Consider the following 18,080-nt stretch of genomic DNA (forward strand, 5'->3'; position numbering starts at 1 on the left):
CTATAAAAACATGAGCAAAACGCCCCCCTGGGAGAGCGTTTTTGCCAAGTTAGCAAAACGCGTCCTCATCAGCGCGTTTTTGGCTGACTTGGCAAAAGCGCTCCCCTAGGGATGCGATTTGCTGGCATTTTTCCCCTAAAACGCGTCCACGTAGGAGCGTTTTGCCAAAACTATCCCTTTCCGGTAAATAATTTTGTAATTGGCCTATTTCTGTAAATATGCTTAGAAATGGGCCTTTTTAGGTAAATTAGTCGCGAGCTTAAATATCCATAGTATAACTTTCCTTTTTCTTTATTAATTAGTTTTAAACTCGTGTTATCTCTTTTAGCTTTTAAATTTGTATTATCTATCAAGTGTTATCTCTTTTAGTTTTTAAATTTGTATTATTTATCAAATCATATTAGAATAGATAGAAAAATTATTGACGTCATGGTAGTAATTAATTAATTTTTAAAATTATTAAAATATTTATACATTATTTATTAATTTTTAGAATATATTTTTAAATTTTTGAATTTTAAATTTTAAAATATAATTAATGATGTGATATATATGTATTTATCAAGTCAACAAAGTTAATTATTTCATGTATTTTAGAGTAATGCATGATTAAAATAATATTTTAATAAAGTTGAAGGACCATTTCTTTTATAAAAGAGGTTGATTCCATAGTACAAACATAGTAGAATAATGGTGTTGAGCTAAATACATAGTTAGGGGCAAAGCCACGGGACTGGTATTGGCCCCGGCCCCCTTAAAATATAAAATTACATTTTAATCCCTTAAAATTTTTTAAAAATTTTAAATTAATAAAGATAAAATTACACTATAACTCTCTTAAAATTATAAAAATTTAATTTAATCATTTACAAATTATAAAAATATAAATAATAAAAAATTAAAATTTCATCCGTACATTAACAAAATTTTTTGACTTCCCTTCTGAACACTGTGATTCCGAATAACTAGGATCCCAAACATAACCTGTCATCCCCTCTAAAAGCAAAAGTTGAGGACAGATCATCACCATTCATTTTGGAATGAAAAGGACGGCGAAGATCATGGAAACTGGCAAAACAAAAAGAAGTCGGTACTTCTAGAGGCTTTGGCTCTGCCCAACAGTCCACCATCCGAAGCCGCAGAGAACCTTTAATCTTGAAGCGGGAACATCATCGGCACCGAAAACACTGAATTGAGCTCTACTCAGCAAAACCAACTTGAAGAGAGAGAACACAAGCCACGAAGGCTCGGTCGAAGTCCCAAAAGAAGTTATTAAACGAGAGGAAGGGAAAAAATAGAGTAGAGAAAGGGTGAGGGATGACCAACCATTGACGGCAAGTGGTTGGCCGTCAATATACGAGCAAAGGAAGAAAAAAGAGGAAGTAAAAAAGAAACAACGGATGAGGGAGAAGAAAGAAGAAATAGAAAGAAAAAAATAAGAGGGGAAAGAAATGGGCCCGGCGGTAGCCTTCTGTTTGGTCATCGACGTCTGAAAACTGGAAAAAGAAGGTGGCTCAGGATTGCAAAATGAGAGAGAAAAGCAGAGGGACTTAAACTGCTCGTATAGTTTAGTTTATTTTATAATTAATTGAATTAAAAAATGTATTTTTATTTAAAAATATTAAACTTACATATATTTTATTTGAAATGAATTTTTTTTCGATTTCAAAATTGGATTTGGCAAAATGAGTTAATTCGATTATTAATCGAGAAATTGTCATGCCAAGCATGAAATTGAAGTATCAATTTATTAAGTGGTTAATTAAAAAAAATGTTAATTATAGTACATGGATGAAATTGAGATGTGACTTAAATTGAGAGATTGAACATGACATTAACCAAGAATTTAAATTGCTATTACACCAAGATTATTAATGGCTAAAATATTTAGGTGATCATGGCCTTTAAAAAGCACTAAATGGGTTGTAATTAAATATTAGCCATTGATTAGTTTAATTAAGCTTATATTATATCTTATTCACGTGTATAAATATAAGAAAGTGGGAGAGAAATGAAAAGTATTTCTCCATCCTTTTCATTCACTAAACCGTAGCTAGGGGAGAAAAAAAACTACATGGACTTTTCCTCCTTCATGTTCGGCCATTGAAAGAGTTTTGGGTAAGCAAGCTTTTCACTTTAAATTTTTATGAATTTCTAGCCTAGAAATGATATAGCTAATCTAAAGAAAACAGAGCTTGAAATCATGAAATACATGGAATGTAATTAGATTAAGCTTAAAGTTTTAAGATCATTATTGAGTTATTAGGGAACAAATTGTAAAGGATAAAGTTGTTGAAAATAAATGCTATGGATTGATAGTTTGAGGTCCGTAGAGAATAAATACAAAGTCGAGTTTTGATTTGATTGAGTTAATAACGAGTTACGAAAATTTTGGATATTAAAATTAAAAAGAGACTTATTTGCGAAGTATGCAATTATTCTTGGTTGCCGGCTATACTTTTGTTGAATGCAAAATAATACCATTTTTATAATTGAATTATCGTACATAGTTAGAAAGGAGGTTGGATTATCAAGGGTCAAAGGCAAAAACCGGCGACGGATAGTGAAATTGGTTTGTGCTAGCATAAGTTGATTTTCTTACATATAATTTTTAAGTAGCTAACTTATAAAAGTATTAGTCATAAATGATAGAATAAAATTGATATTATCTCTTGTTGGAATTGTTCATAGAAAGGTTTATTGATAATGGTTGAAATTATGATTGTGTAATAGATTGTATATATGTGTTAATATATATATAAATGATTCATAAAGAAGAATGATGAGTTATTAGCTAGGCTTATGCATGTAGACTAATGAACTATTATGAGATTTGAGATAAGTAAATTATGGTGGGAAAAATTACATTAAATTATGCTAAGTATAATAGCCTTGTAGATACTTATGGTGGATATATATATATATATATATATATATATATATATATATATATATATATGTGTGTACTTGCTATATATTAAGACAATATTGATGATGTAGTTGTGATGATGGTATAATGAAATGAGAAAATGGCATAATGTTAATGCTTTGTTCCATAAGTGGTAAAATGAACATATGACTTGATATCTTGTTGAATGTGATTTGATGATGGTTTTATGTATGTGATAAATTCATGTTATGATATGATGAAAAACTATATGAATTGATAACTGAAATGAATGGTATATGAAATTATAATTCAATGCATGAATGATATGTAAAAAGCATGATAATGAAATGAAAGTAATATGAAAATGTTATTGAGCGATTTGAGAACTTGTGTATATTGATATTATAAAGGCCTTATTAAACAGTCTTAGTAAAAGTTCGGGTATAGTTGGTATGCCATAGGATTTGTTATATGAAGATATATTAGCGCCGGACACGTATTACTTTAGTTATAAATCGATGAATGCTAAACACGCATTACTTCGGTTACATACGATGATTGTAGGTGGATATATATTTAGTGCCAGACACGTCTTGTTTTGATTATAAATCGATGCATACTAGGCATGTATTACTTCGGTATTTACTGAAAAGAACAGGGTCATATTAGGTGTGATGATGAATTAATTCGTGTATCCCGTCTTGATTCTGTGTCTGGGTAATAGAGGCAACAATATGACTATGATAGGTAAAAGTGCCACAAAACTCCTAATATTATACCCCGGATTGCATTTTAGCCCCTCTAAACCGACCATCACCATAGAAAGAATAACATGAAAGCTTCTTAGGGTTTCAAACTTTCGGCTAAGATTTGGTAAGTGCAATTAAGTACTTTTCTTGTAATTTTATAATTTTGATGTCATGGGAGCTTGATTTAGCAAGACCATTTACCAATTTATAAAACTATTAAAGTTTTTGAAAGTTGTCATTGATGATTTCTTGAAGAAATTTGTATTAAATTGATATATTTTAAGCTTAGATGTGAAAAAAGACTAGATTGTAAAGTTTAATAGTTAGTTTTGTACAAAAGGACTAAAGTAAATAAATTGTGAAATTTCTATAATAATAGATAGTAGGGAGTCCCTAAGGGATGTGATTGAGATCGGTTTTGAAACTGAAGCTCAAAATTTCTATTTTAGTCACTCTTGGTTAAATTGTTGACGGAAATGAAGACATGGTCTTCTTAATTTTAAATAATTCAATAAAATTAACTCTTCACATAGAATCAATTTTCATAATTAAAAATTTAAATATAAATCAAATATATAAATTTAAAAGCATTTATTGTTGTTCCAACTCTTTTTTTTTTTGACTTTGTTTGATATATGGTATGACAAGAATCTATTATAGGTAATAAGATGGTGGCAATCGAAATATTTTCGCAAAATAAAGATTAACCTAAAATTGATCAATCATCCAGCTATGTTGGTCCAAGAGAGACGAGATGCACAGTTTTGAGGTCCTTTATTAATGATGATATTTTGATTAGCTTTTGATTTCATTGTTTTGTTGATGCAGTTTTTTTTTTATTACTATCAAGTCACGCATTTTGGGTTTAAGTTTTGAGATTTATTAAAATTTTAAAAAATTAAAAGTTTAATGAGATTTTTAAAAAATAGATGTCTAATTAAAATTTTTAAATTTTTTGTGAAATTAATGAAATTTTTCAAAATTTAAAGGAACTTAATTAAAAATTTTATAAATTTTGTAAGAATTTACAAAAATTTCGAGGGCTAGGCCCTTATAAGCCTCTGTTACTGAGCTTTCTTTATTATATAGTTGGACTAAAGTTTCCTCTTCAGTTCTTTTTTTCCCTTCTTTTGTTTTCATTTGTGTGTATTAATGTGACAGAGCTATCCCAACCCATTACAAAATAACCTTCCTTATTCTGTTGTCAAGCGAGTAAACTATAACGATTTATTTGATTTTTTAGCTGTATAATACAAATAAAAATTTAAATATTAAAATAATATGTCAATGCTATTATTTATTAAAATGGTATATTTAAAATAATAACAAGGGGTGGAGGAAGAGAAATGGGCTACACCTTTCTAATGTAAAAATACGGTCTAATTGGTGGAGGACAAAAGAGAAACGACATCAGATTGAAATGTGATAACTTGAAATATTTAAGGACTTAATATGAAAATTTTCCATATTTAGTTGGCCGTAAGCTATTACAGCTGAATTTAGTAGCTCATCCCTATTCCATTGTTTGGTTGGCTATAATGGACTATTACAGTCATATTCCATATAATCTTATTGAAGGCGAAACTGCGTTTACCATTCGGCACTCTACTTACGGAATACCCATTTAGCGTGTCTGAGTTTCAACCTTACCTTTCTCCCTCTTTTTCATTCTCACGTCTGAAGCATCTTCTTTTTTTCATTCTTCTTCCCATTTCCTTCCAACCCTCAACTCTATCAACGAGCTTCGCCATTTCTCTTTTTGTTATATTGGTCTTCATTCTCTAAACTCCAAAACCGCCGTTAAATTATCCCAATCTTCTAACTTCAATGGACTATTTCCTTGACGCCTCCGGCCTCTCAGGTTAGGATTTCGATCGAACTCGTCGATCATCGCTTTCAGCTCCATCTCTGAGATTGATACCGAAACTTCTTCTACAGCATCCGACAGAACTGTCTCCATCAATTCGGTTTATGTTCCCATGCCGGCTAATCGAGACACTCGAACTCCTCAAGGCGGGTAGTTCTTCTATTCAGTCGTTTTCAATGATTTTGAATGATTTTCGATTGAATTTTGTTAAATTTTCTATTGAAGTCGTAGTTTAACTTAGCTTTTGTTAGCACTTTTTGTTTCCTTCAAAATGTTTAGAAAGTGAAAAAGTAGTGCTTCCAGCTAACCAAAAAGGTGGAATTAATGAGCTAGTATTACTATTATTTCATTCATATATAAAAAATATTATAGGTCTAAAGCTGAACCATTTATTTAGAAGTAAAGTCAAGCCTAAAATTTTAAAGGGAAAATGTACATTTCTTCCTGTTATATTGTTAAATTCGGTTAAATTAATAGGTTTATTTTCAGTTTTGAAAAATTGATCCTTTTGAAAGTTGGTCCTTCAAGAAGGAGAAAAGATCGTCCTTGTATGGTTGGATACACCATATAACCAAGCCGTACATGGACTCGTGGACAAACTAGGTGAGTAATCAGCACACTTGCTTTATACTTTATAAAGTTTTAGTTGGTAGGTTTCTGATGCTGTACTGTTTTGTTGGATATAATGCAATGCCTCTTATAATTTTCCACTACGATCGAGAAAATGCGATTATTTTTTTTGAGGGCTAATCTAAACCATTCTTTTTCTTTTTCTTTTTTTAATTTAGGGAGCTTGGTGGTTAGGTTGGTGTTTACTCCTTTTGAAGAAAGTTCATATTCTACATTTGCCAGGTCTGCATCAGGTTTATTACGGTCCTTTACTTCAGTTCATTTTGTGAGGTGTTTAAACTTGTTTCTTAGGATCACATATTCGGTTGGTATATTAAGCATCACAGTGTTCCAGAGTCAGCTGAGTTTGAGCATTTGTGTTGCTGTTATTCATTTGTGGCCGGCATTGTAGTTTTATTGTCTCAATTTTAGTTTTAAAATGATTTCTTGCAATAAATGAGGATTGATAACCATAGTAGCTGATGTTTTCTTAAGAATATACTGCTCCTATTTATTATCATAAGGTCCTGCTCTAATTTATATATCTATATATTTGCTATTTGGAGTTGTATTCATTCTGTCATTGCAATGGTGTTTTCTCAAGAATATACTGCTCCTATTTATTATCATAGGGAAAGTTCCATATTTTTTGGCTTGGATGCTTATTATTGTTTGGAATTCTTGTGTTCTTGTTTGGTTGCCATATTCTTCCATTGCAAGAAGATCATTGGGGTTAAACAAGGTGGAATATTAGGTTTCTTGTTGATTGTTTTGCCACTTTTAGAGACATTCTGTTAGATTGCCTAATTTACAGTTCATCCATTGGCTTTTTACTTTTCTTTTTTTCAGCTTATGTGGTTGCTTTTTGTCATTTATTGCTACCATTTTGCATCAGTGGGTATAAGGTTTAATTTAGAATTGTTGTTAGATAAAGGTTAGTTTAGAAAAGGTGTAGAAAAAGCGAATGGGGCTTTGGGATCATGAGCTCAGTGGATTAGTTAGTTATTCAGTTTAGTATGAATGATATTGCTTGGAATTATTGATATAGTTAATTTTTATGTATGATATATATAGGAATTACTTAAAAGAAATGATTTTTTTAAATTATATAGGAATTGCTTGGAATTTCGGGGACTTGAAGTTAGGGGAAGAACCACGCTCATCGAGCAAGAGAGCAATCGAGTTTGGTACCATTGTGTTGCTTCCACTCTTATTTTTGTGCCTATTATCTTCATTACTAATGCGGTGGTAGCAATCCGCAATTTGGGACTGTCTCCTTACTGCTATGTTTTTCAAATTGTATCATATCATATATGATATTTGAAATCTTCATATCTAAATATGTAATAATTGAAATAAATAAATGTTATAATAACCTCATTTAACTTTCCCAAATTTTCTGCAATGAAGGGTAAATTCCTTTTAAGAGGCAGAATTAAATTATATATTTTTACGACAATAAAAATATAATTTTATTATTCATATATTTATAAATTTTAAAAATAAATTAAATTTTTATCATTTTAAGGGCTAAAATTTAATTTTACCATTATTAATTTAAACTTTTATAAATTAAAAACCAAAAAAAAAAAAACAAAATGAAAAATTTCTATCTTAAAGAAAGTCGACCCAACACCCTCTAACTTCCATTGTTATGTTTCAAAGCAAACCAGAAACCTTGGCCTGCCTCTACCTATCTTCCATTGTTATGTTAAATAGTACTTTTGTTTAACATTATGTTAAATAACATCCATGCAATATATAAACAAACATAATTACTAAACATCTTAATAAATCTAATCCATTAACATTATTTACTTTTAAATAATCTTAATAATCTTATTATTATTATTGAATACTTTTAACCTTATGCGCATAATTAGGATTATTTACTTTTAAATAAAAGTACTTATCAATTCATCTTTCCTAGTACATTATAAAAGTTTCATATAATAAATTTATATTTCTAAAACACTGGAAATTATGTAATTTGGATGCGGATGTATTTCAAGATTAGATGTTCATTACTAATTTTTCTTTTAATGTTCAAAACATTATTATTTGCTAAACAAAGAGTTGATTTTGTTGAATGAAATTTGATAAATATGTATTGTTCATTTTTCTTTGACAGTGTGTTATTGCTTCCTCTTTTTCTTTGGTTTGCTTGATTGCTTCTTCCACCCACAGTTGAGCTTCTTGTATTCACTGAACCACTGTAAGTTTTTTAGAAATATCTTTGATTTTGTTTTACTGTTATTGAAATTAGTATTGAAGAAATGTGACCCTTTTACTATGATTTGAAGATATGTAACACTTTAATATCTTGCAATAATGGTTCGTCTGCCTTTAATTGTACAAAGTGAGAGGTGTAAAAGAATTCGTCTTGCTATTACAATATGGTTGCAAATGTGTACAGTTGCGAGTTGGTTCTTAGTTGTATTGGGTGCCATCCATAGCCTACATACTTATAGACCGAGGACTAGATCCTATATTTTAGATTTTTATGCAAAAAGAGATTATGTGAAAAGGCTTGTATATGCTAGTGACGAGACCTGTATTGAACAAGTTAGGATGAATAGAATTACCTTTTTTAGACTATGTGAGATGTTACAAACTTTAGGGGGATTGAATTCGTCGAGGAACATGCTTGTTCATGAGCAAGTGGCAATGTTTTTACATATCATTTCTCATCACTTTAAAAATAGAGTTATCAAGCATCACTTTAATAGGCTCGGGGAAACTGTTAGCAGATCATTTCACAATGTTTTAAATGTTGTTATATGCTTACAAGATGTGTTATTTAAAAAGGCAGAGCCAATTACAGCTAATTCTACAGACCCAAGGTGGAAATGGTTTCAAGTATTGGAGTGAGTTCTATATATAGCTCGTACATAATTTAGCCCATTTAGATTTAAATATAGTATCCTAACTCAAGGTTTTATACATGTGATGTAGAATTACTTAGGTGCTTTAGATGGAACCCACATCAAGATTAGGGTTCCAACAATTGATAAACCTAGATATCGGACGCGAAAAGGTGACATAGCAACAAATATGTTAGGTGTTTGTACACCTGATATGCATTTTGTTTATGTTCTTCCTGGTTGGGAAGGTTCTATTGTTGATGGACGAGTTCTTTGAGATGCCATTAGTAGGAGACATGGACTAAAAGTTCTTCATGGTAAAGTGCAAAATTAGAGGAATTTGAATTAATTTTTAAGATCATACTTTTTTCGAAAATTAACCATGATAAATAGTTTCTTTTTATAGGTTGTTATTATCTAATTGATGCTGGATACACAAATTGTGAGGGATTTCTTGCACCTTTTAAAGGACAAAGATATCATTTGAATAAGTGGCGTCAGGGTTACCAACCAAGTACTCTGGAAGAATTTTTCAATATGAAACATGCTTCAGCGCGTGATGTTATTGAAAGATGTTTTGGGTTATTAAAACTTAAATGGGGAATACTTAGGAGTCCATCATTCTATCCTGTGATGGTGCACAATAGAATCATTATTGCACGTTGTTTGCTCCATAATTTTATTCGAACCTATATGAGTCTTGATCCCATTGAAGCGGAGTTGAGAGAAGGATTACCTAGTAATGTGATAGATGATGATGAACCGAATATCGTAAATATTCATCCATCAGATGCATGGGTTACTTGGAGGATGGAACTAGCCAACTAAATGTTTGATGAATGGCAAACATCTAGAAATTAGTTAGGTTCAGGGTAAAAAAAGTAAACGTTAAGTTGTTTATGTTATTTTATGTATCTAGTTTATGAAACTTTGGTGGTGTTTGAATTATTTTTTTGTATTGTACTAGACTTGTTGAATGATAATTTATTTTCTTTTGATTCATCATGTGTTATAATTTTATAAAGTGTTGATCTTTTGATGCATAATATTGAACTTAATCTTAATTTGCATTTTTTTTAAGATAATTATATCAGGTTTTTCACAATCAAGTGTTTCTTCCTAAAATTCTCGATGAACCAAAAGGAAATGGGTTCCAGAAGAAGATGTTGCGTTGGTTGCTTGTATGGTCGACTTGCACAATGTTGGAACCTTTAATGCAGATGCGGGATTCAAAGCCAGTTATTTAAATGAGTTGGAAAAAATGTTAGAAAAATTTTTACCCTATGCTATGTTGAAGGCTAAACCTAATCTTGAATCGACGATTAGGACATTGAAAAGGGATTGGTCAATTGTTTATGACATGCTTAGTGGAAAAAAAATAGCGGCTTTGGTTGGGATGAGCATAGGCAGCTTGTTGTTGCTGAAGATGCTGTGTGGAACTCATATATAAATGTAAGAATTATTTCAAGTCTTTATTATCTTATTTTGACCAAACTTATATCTAATATGAATTCCTCATTTTTATAAAGTCATAAAGAAGCCGCTCAATTCAAACATCGGAGTTTCCCTTATTATGACCAACTTACTGCCATCTACGCAAAAGATCGAGCCATTGGGAAAAATGCTCAAACAGCCGCTGATATTATTGAAGAAATAGATGTTGAGGATGTCGCTACTACAAATACTCATGAAGAAAGAAACGATTTCCATGGATACGAAGCTGATGTTTCTTTGGATGACATGGATCTTTCAGCTACACAACTGCAACCAGCTAGAAACCAAGGTGATTCCACATTTTCAAAGAAGAAAAAAAAGATTTCTGATGCAAGTGATTCTTCTACTTTATTTAATGATGCTGCCATTTTATTGGTGAAAAATATATGGACCGTTGGCCTTGAAATCAGCAAGAGTATTGTCTCCGAAGTGCTAATTCAACAAAAGTCAGAAATGGCCATTCAAGAAAGTGCTCTGAAATTGTATCCAACATTATGTGAAGTAGAAGGTTTAACTGAGGATGAGCGCTATCGAGCATTGAACAAAATTCCAGATCATCCAATGCAAATGCTCATTTTCTTTAGTTTACCTTCTGCTGTGCGATTGGAATGAGTCAGAATATCTCTTGCTGACCATTAAAAATCACGGTTGTGTTGATAATATTTTAGTAACTTTTTGTGTTTGTAATATTTGGATGGTATAATGACATGATAGAATGTCATTACAATGTTGTAACTTTTTGATGTTGTAAAATTTTAAAACATATGGATTATGACATATAAACTAATGAAATCATGTAACTTTTTGTTAATATATGAATATTATGCTTGGATGTGAAATATAATTCTCAAGTTATTTATTACTTCTAATATTTTATTTGTTTCATTAATGATATTTTAACACATTAAATATGTATTGCAGTTTAAAAATAATAAAGTAGATTATATATTTTTATAGTATTATATATTTTGATTTTTTAATTCATATAATAATTATATTAAGAATGTTATTAATTTATATTTTTATTAAATTATATTTAATAATAAATTATGTTAAAATATGGTTAAATTATTTATTATTTTTATTAAATTATTTTCAATAATAATCTTATTAAAATTTAATAACAATAACAATAACAATAATAATCTACCTAAAAGAATTACGCTAAGGGTATTTTGGTCATTTTAGTTTTTTTTCCTTATGCTATTACAACGTCGTTCCATTCAACCAAACACAAGAATACTATTACATTTCTATTCCATTCCATTCAACCAAATAGTTGATTACTGATTACAGCTCTATTCAATTACAGTGAACCAAACGTACACTGATAGTGTGGTGGCACCAAACTTCAAAAAGGTTAAATTTCTTTATAAGCCCTTTTTATTTACTATTTTATTTTATTCTCTTTCAACACAAAAAATAGAAAGGCTTATGACCAATTAGCTCAAAAAGTTTTTTCCACAAAAAAGTATTTGTTTAAAAAATCCGATTCCAACTGGAAATGAATTTTATTTATTTTTTGGAAAATAATTTTTTTGTTCAAATAAATTTTTTTGTTTAAGTTATTTTATTCCACTGTTCAAATAATTTTTTTTCTAAAATTATAATATGAAATACTAGACGGTCTAAATTTAGCAACAACCTTCCCCCATGATCCATTTCGAGAAAAAGATAATATGCAACTTCGTGTTGTCAATTATATCCTTTATGGAAATGGCAAATTGACTCAGAGAATTTCTGACACAAATATTCAACTAGTTTGAACTTGTATAGTATTGAGTTGGGACCAAGACAATAAAAGTTCTTCTGTCGAAGAGGTTTGTGCTTCCTTTGTTGAAGTAAGGACAAATGGTCTGATTCGAGATTTCCTAAGAATCGACTTAGTCAAATATCATATTTTTTATATCAGAAAAAGAAATGATCTGTTAAGTTCAAGATTGATTTCTGATAATAGGTCAGATCGTACCAATAAAAATCTGTTTTATTCCAATGCAATGATTCAACAATCATTTAGCCAAAATCACGGAACTATTCATACGCCCTTGAACAAAAATAAGGAATCCCAATCTTTGATAACTTTGTCATCATCTAATTGTTTTCACATGAGCTCATTCAACGATGTAAATTATCACACTATGATAAAGCAATCAATTAAAAAAGATCCTCTAATTCCAAGTAAGAATTTATTATTTTATTTTATTTTATTCCAACAATTATTTGAACAAAAAAATATTTTTCAAAAAATAAATAAAATTGATTTCCGGCTGGAATTGGATTTTTTACAAGAATAATTTTTGGTAAAAAAAACCTTTTAGGCTAATTAATAATAAGCCTCCCTATTTTTTGTGTTGAAAGAGAATAAAATAAAATAGTAAATAAGAAAGTCTCATAAAGCAATTTAACCTTTTTGAAGTTTGAAGCCGCCACACTCTCAGGTAGCACTCTAAAAGCTTTTTTTTATAAGTCAATTAAAATAACGAATTTACATATTAGGTCCCTAAATTTTTTAAGTAATCACATTTCAGTCTAGCGCCACCTCTCTCTCAACCTCTATTAGTCAGACTGTATTTTTGCACCAGAAAATACTGGTGTCGCCCATCTCTCCCCCTCAACCCTTAAAAAATAATTTTTTTAAACACACATCATTTTGTAATGATGATTCAATGAGTGTGTTAGAAAAATCATTGGTCCCTCCCATCTCTCTCCCTACACCCCTTGTTACTATTTCAAATATACCATTTTGGTAAATAATGGTATTGGCATACCATTTCAGTATTTAATTTTTTTTATTTGCATTATATGGTAAAAAAGCTCGATTTATTTGACCTTTTAACTTTACAAAAAAATTATTTTAACTCTTCATTTAATTTTTATTTTTTTACTTTTAATTTTTTTTCAAATCATATAAAAATAGATAGAAAGTTAATGTTTTAACTTTGCCGATGTGGCATACATGTGGATTACCACATGGATGACACATCAAAATTTAATATTCTTTTGAAATTTTAAAATTAAAAAATAATTAGATGTTGATATAGCATCTATGTCATGTGTATACCACATTAATAAAGTTTAAAAAAAACGTTAACTTTATATTTATTTTGAGTGATTTAACAAAAATATATATATTAAAAATTAAATAAATGCTAAAATAATTTTAGAGGGCAAAAAATTATTATTCCTAAACTAAACATTAAGAATTTTCATAAACGCTTTTGGATTATGGTTTGGTTTTCTATTGTTTCAAAATGATGATATTTTTGTTTCAAAGGCAATACTTTGTTGATGAAGATTAGAATTGTTTATGGATCGAGTTACTTATCTATGCTGAAGGCCTAGCTAAATTTTGAGAGTATTTAGATAAAAATATTAGATCCAAAAAATGGGTTTAGACAAAAAAAAGTAGGCCCTTTTAAAATATGGTCGAGCTCGGGTTTGAACAATCAAGATTCAAGCCCAGCCCAACTCATTTTTAAGTTTATAATATTTTATATTATGTTATTTTTATATATTATGTAATTTAGAACGCATTAAAAAAATAAATCTATACTAAATATATAATACTACTCTAATGTAAATATTAAAATAATGTTAAGATCACCATACAAAATTTTCAATAAATAAAAATGTATAAAGTTATTAAATATTAAAATAAAATAAATATTTTTAAAAAATAATGAGCGGAATTAGAAAATGGACTTAGATTAGTCTTTTGCAAATATGAATGAATTTTAGTAAAATTCTAAACCTATATTTCGAGTTGAATTATACTTAGATAAATATAAAATATATTAATATCATATTTAGACTCGATTTGATCTGACCCAATCCATCAACATCTCATAAAAATACAGTCACCGAGAAGGTGAAATGTTGTCATAGTGCTTGGGCTTTTCTTTTTCTTTTATAGGAAATTTATTTGGAGCGTGTGCGTGTGTATATATACTTTTGTAATGTAAACAGGATCCTTGGTTTCCATTAGCTACTCTGTTTTTCGAAGGAATACACTGGAATTTTGAAAGTCTATATGCTAAGATGTCAAGCGTGTGTTGTAAATTTATAATTCTTTATATTTAGTTTTAAATGGGATAATTTAATTTTTTCCCTCTAAATTTGGCAACTAGGTCCATTCTTTACTTTTTTTTATTCACTTTGGTACCTGGACTTAACAACTAAATTCATTTTGGTCATTGAACTTGAAAAATATAAAAGTTTGATGACATATCACTCTAATATTGTGTATCAGGTGAAGCGTGTGTCACATCGTCATTTAAAAATTAAAAAGTTTATATAAATGTTCAAGCGTTTATATAGTACAATCTTGAAGTGTCACATATAGTGTTCTAATAACTGGACCAGTGGTTGAACCGGTCAGATCACTGATTCTCGATTCAATCGGTTTGATTGCTTCAACTGCTAGACCAACAATAATTAAATAAATAATTAAAAATAAAAAAATTTATTAAATTGGTTCAACATGTTCAACTATTGGTATTTATCCTACTTTTCGATTTTTATCGATTTTGAGCAATTTTTTATTCAATTGGTTTAACCAATTTGTTTGGATTGGTATATTGGTCAGTTGTCAGTCCGACCGACCAATCTAGTCATGTTCCAATAACACTGATCACATCATCAAATCTTGATGGAATCCAAGTTCAAAGCCAAAATGGATCTAGTAGACAAGTTCAAGTACCAAAGTGAACGAAAAAAAAGTACATGTACCAAAGTGGACCTAGTTGCCAAGTTCAGGGGCTAAAAATTATATTATTCCCTTTTAAGTTATGAAGATGTGTTTGAATACTAAATTGGTGGAATTTGTATATGTGGAGGGTTAATTTTGTTGAATTATTTATAATTAAGATGGATTAGATAGAATGTGTTCGCATTAAAGATTAAATGTGTTCTTAAAGCAATTAAAAAAAAAAGCCACACTATCATTTGTGCTAATGATTTCATGGAGGATGACCAAAACAAAATTGATTGAAAATAGTAGTGAAATTTTTTTATTTTTTTTACAGTTTAATGACTAAAACAAAAACATGCGAATGGTTGAATGACTAATGGTGTAGTTTACCCTAAAATTTTTATATGTATATATAATTTTGATTCATGATAAAGATGTATTTGAGGACAAATTTGATAGAACTTATAAATGTGGATGGTTAAAGTTTTTGAATTATTTAGAATTAGGTTCAGATTGATAGAATGTGTAAGTATCGAGGACTAAATGTGTATTATACCAACTAAAAAGATCACATATCATTTTCTCCCAAAATATAAAAGATAAAAAACTTAACTAACAAAATTGATAGTTTTTGTAGTTTAGTAACCAAAACATAAACACATTAAATAGTTGAGTGACTAATGGTTAGAGGTGTTAATGGGCTGGATCAGGCTCAGGCTTAATGACGATATTAACAAACTTTATGATTATTTAAGCTCGGTCCAACTTAAAATATAGGCCTACAAATTTACCTTAGTCCACTAATATTTATAAATGGCAAAACCAAGCCTATTTTAGCTAGGGATGGCAAGACTAGAACCGCCTGATGAATTTCATACCGATCCACTTTGAATGGAGAGGATTTTTTTTTCTTTTGAAAAGTGGATGCGAGGCGAGGTGGATTTTTTCTTTTAGATAGTGGGTATGGAGTGGTTATGATAATTTCTTGTCCCACCCCACCCAATTCTACTATATGAAATTACCATTTTATCATTGTATATATAAATGGTAAACTACCAAAATAGTTACTTTTGTTTACCTCATATTACATTTTAGTTACTTATGTTTGAAATGTTACGTTTTAGTCACTTATATTATCATGTTATAACATTTTAGTTACTGAGTCATTAATTGCCATTAATGGTGTAACGATAATCTGATATGGCACGTTAAATCATCATTTCAAACAAAAATTTTAGGTTAATTTATACAATTGGTCTCCATATTTTTTCGTTTTAAGCAATTTAATTTTTTCTTTTATGTTCTTTTAACTTTCCTTTTTTGTTCTTTGTTTTCCATTCTCTTTTGCTTTTTCCTCTGTTTTCCTCTCTTCTCCATTTATTTTAACGTAAATTTTCTATGTTTTCCATTTGTTAAAACTAATTGTTATACTTTTATTTTTTTGAAAATTTTTTTCGAGTAAGGCGAGCTTGTGGACTAGTTTTAACAAATGGAAAATATAGAAAACTACGTTAAAAGAAATGAAAAAAGGAGGAAAATAGATGGAGAAGCAGAAGAGAATGAAAAAAAAAAGAAAAAAAAGTTAAAAGAACATAAAAAAAATTGCTTAAAATGAAAAAATATAGGGACCAATTATTGAATTTAATCTAAAATTTTTGTTTGAAATGATGATTTAACATGCCACGTTAGCTTACCGTTACAACGTTAAAAGCAATTAATGGCTAAGTGACTAAAATGTTACAACGCTACAACGTAAGTGACTAAAATGTAACATTTTAAACATAAGTGACTAAAATGTAACCTGAGGCAAACAAAAGTGACTATTTTAATAGTTTACCTTATATATAAATGATTAAAAGGGTGAAAATGTAATAACATAATATATAAAAAAATTCATATATTTTATGTTTAAATATATTTTTGAAAAATTATGTCTAAATATTTACTTGACTTTTAAAAATTAAAAATATTAAAGATAAATAACAAATTTTAAATTGAAGCAGAGTGCGATAAAGGCAGGGATGAATGTATCCAACATACATGGAGATAGTAAAGTTTTCAAAATTATACATTCATAGTAAAGTAGGATGGGTGGTGGAACAAATTGTGCCAAGTGTGAAGAGGTAAGGGATGTAGTAATATTTGCCCCCACCTTGCTCTATTACCATTCCTAATTTTAGCCGTACTCATATTATTTTTATTTTTTTAAATTATAATATTTCATAAATTTAAATATTTTATTCATTTATTAATATATATAAACATCTAAACATTTTGTTTAGTTGACGTGAATATCTTATTTAATTTACACTTACAAAATAAATTTAAAATACACATAAGATAAATAAATTTTAAAATGCAAAATAAATAAATGAATAAATTAATATTACCTAACATATTAATTTAAACTATTAATTATCTTAAATAAATTAAAGCTCTAATTATCCTAATTTAATTTAAATTATGATCTAAATTATGATCCTAATTTAACATGTATAAAATAATAAATTAATAATTAGAACACAACAAAAACTAGAAATATGACAATCATGTAAAACCCAATATTATCTATCAAATTTGACAGGTCAAAACTAGAAATTAAATTATTATCTATTTTATTTCTAATGTTCACTCAAATATATAATCACATTCCAAATCAAATAAAGCTATTAATAATATATCTTTAAAAAACATTAATTTAAAATAAATATTAATATCTACGAGATATTCACATATTTTAGAATTATGAATTGTTCGTGCATTGTAGCGTAATAAAACTAATTAATATATATAACTCTAGTCAGCCATCTTTATAACAACAATTCGCTATAACTATCAAATTTTTAATAAAATTGATTTTTATGTTTTATTTTAATCATTTTAATAATTTTTCACTTATAACAATAATAGCTATAGT

General features: G+C 28.8%; 2 long non-coding RNA genes across 2 annotated transcripts; both read left to right on the forward strand.

The window, feature by feature from the left end:
- Positions 1 to 5,165: 5,165 nt before the first annotated feature.
- Positions 5,166 to 7,490, forward strand: LOC108460124 (uncharacterized). Its single transcript, XR_001867470.2, has 4 exons — positions 5,166 to 5,656; positions 5,996 to 6,109; positions 6,295 to 6,358; positions 7,228 to 7,490. It is a non-coding gene; the product is annotated as an uncharacterized LOC108460124 (long non-coding RNA).
- Positions 7,491 to 10,072: 2,582 nt separating this feature from the next.
- Positions 10,073 to 11,286, forward strand: LOC128291829 (uncharacterized). The gene is made up of 2 exons (XR_008281764.1): positions 10,073 to 10,431; positions 10,509 to 11,286. It is a non-coding gene; the product is annotated as an uncharacterized LOC128291829 (long non-coding RNA).
- Positions 11,287 to 18,080: the final 6,794 nt, after the last annotated feature.

This window comes from Gossypium arboreum, chromosome 4 (assembly GCF_025698485.1).
Source record: "Gossypium arboreum isolate Shixiya-1 chromosome 4, ASM2569848v2, whole genome shotgun sequence".
NCBI lineage: Eukaryota > Viridiplantae > Streptophyta > Magnoliopsida > Malvales > Malvaceae > Gossypium > Gossypium arboreum.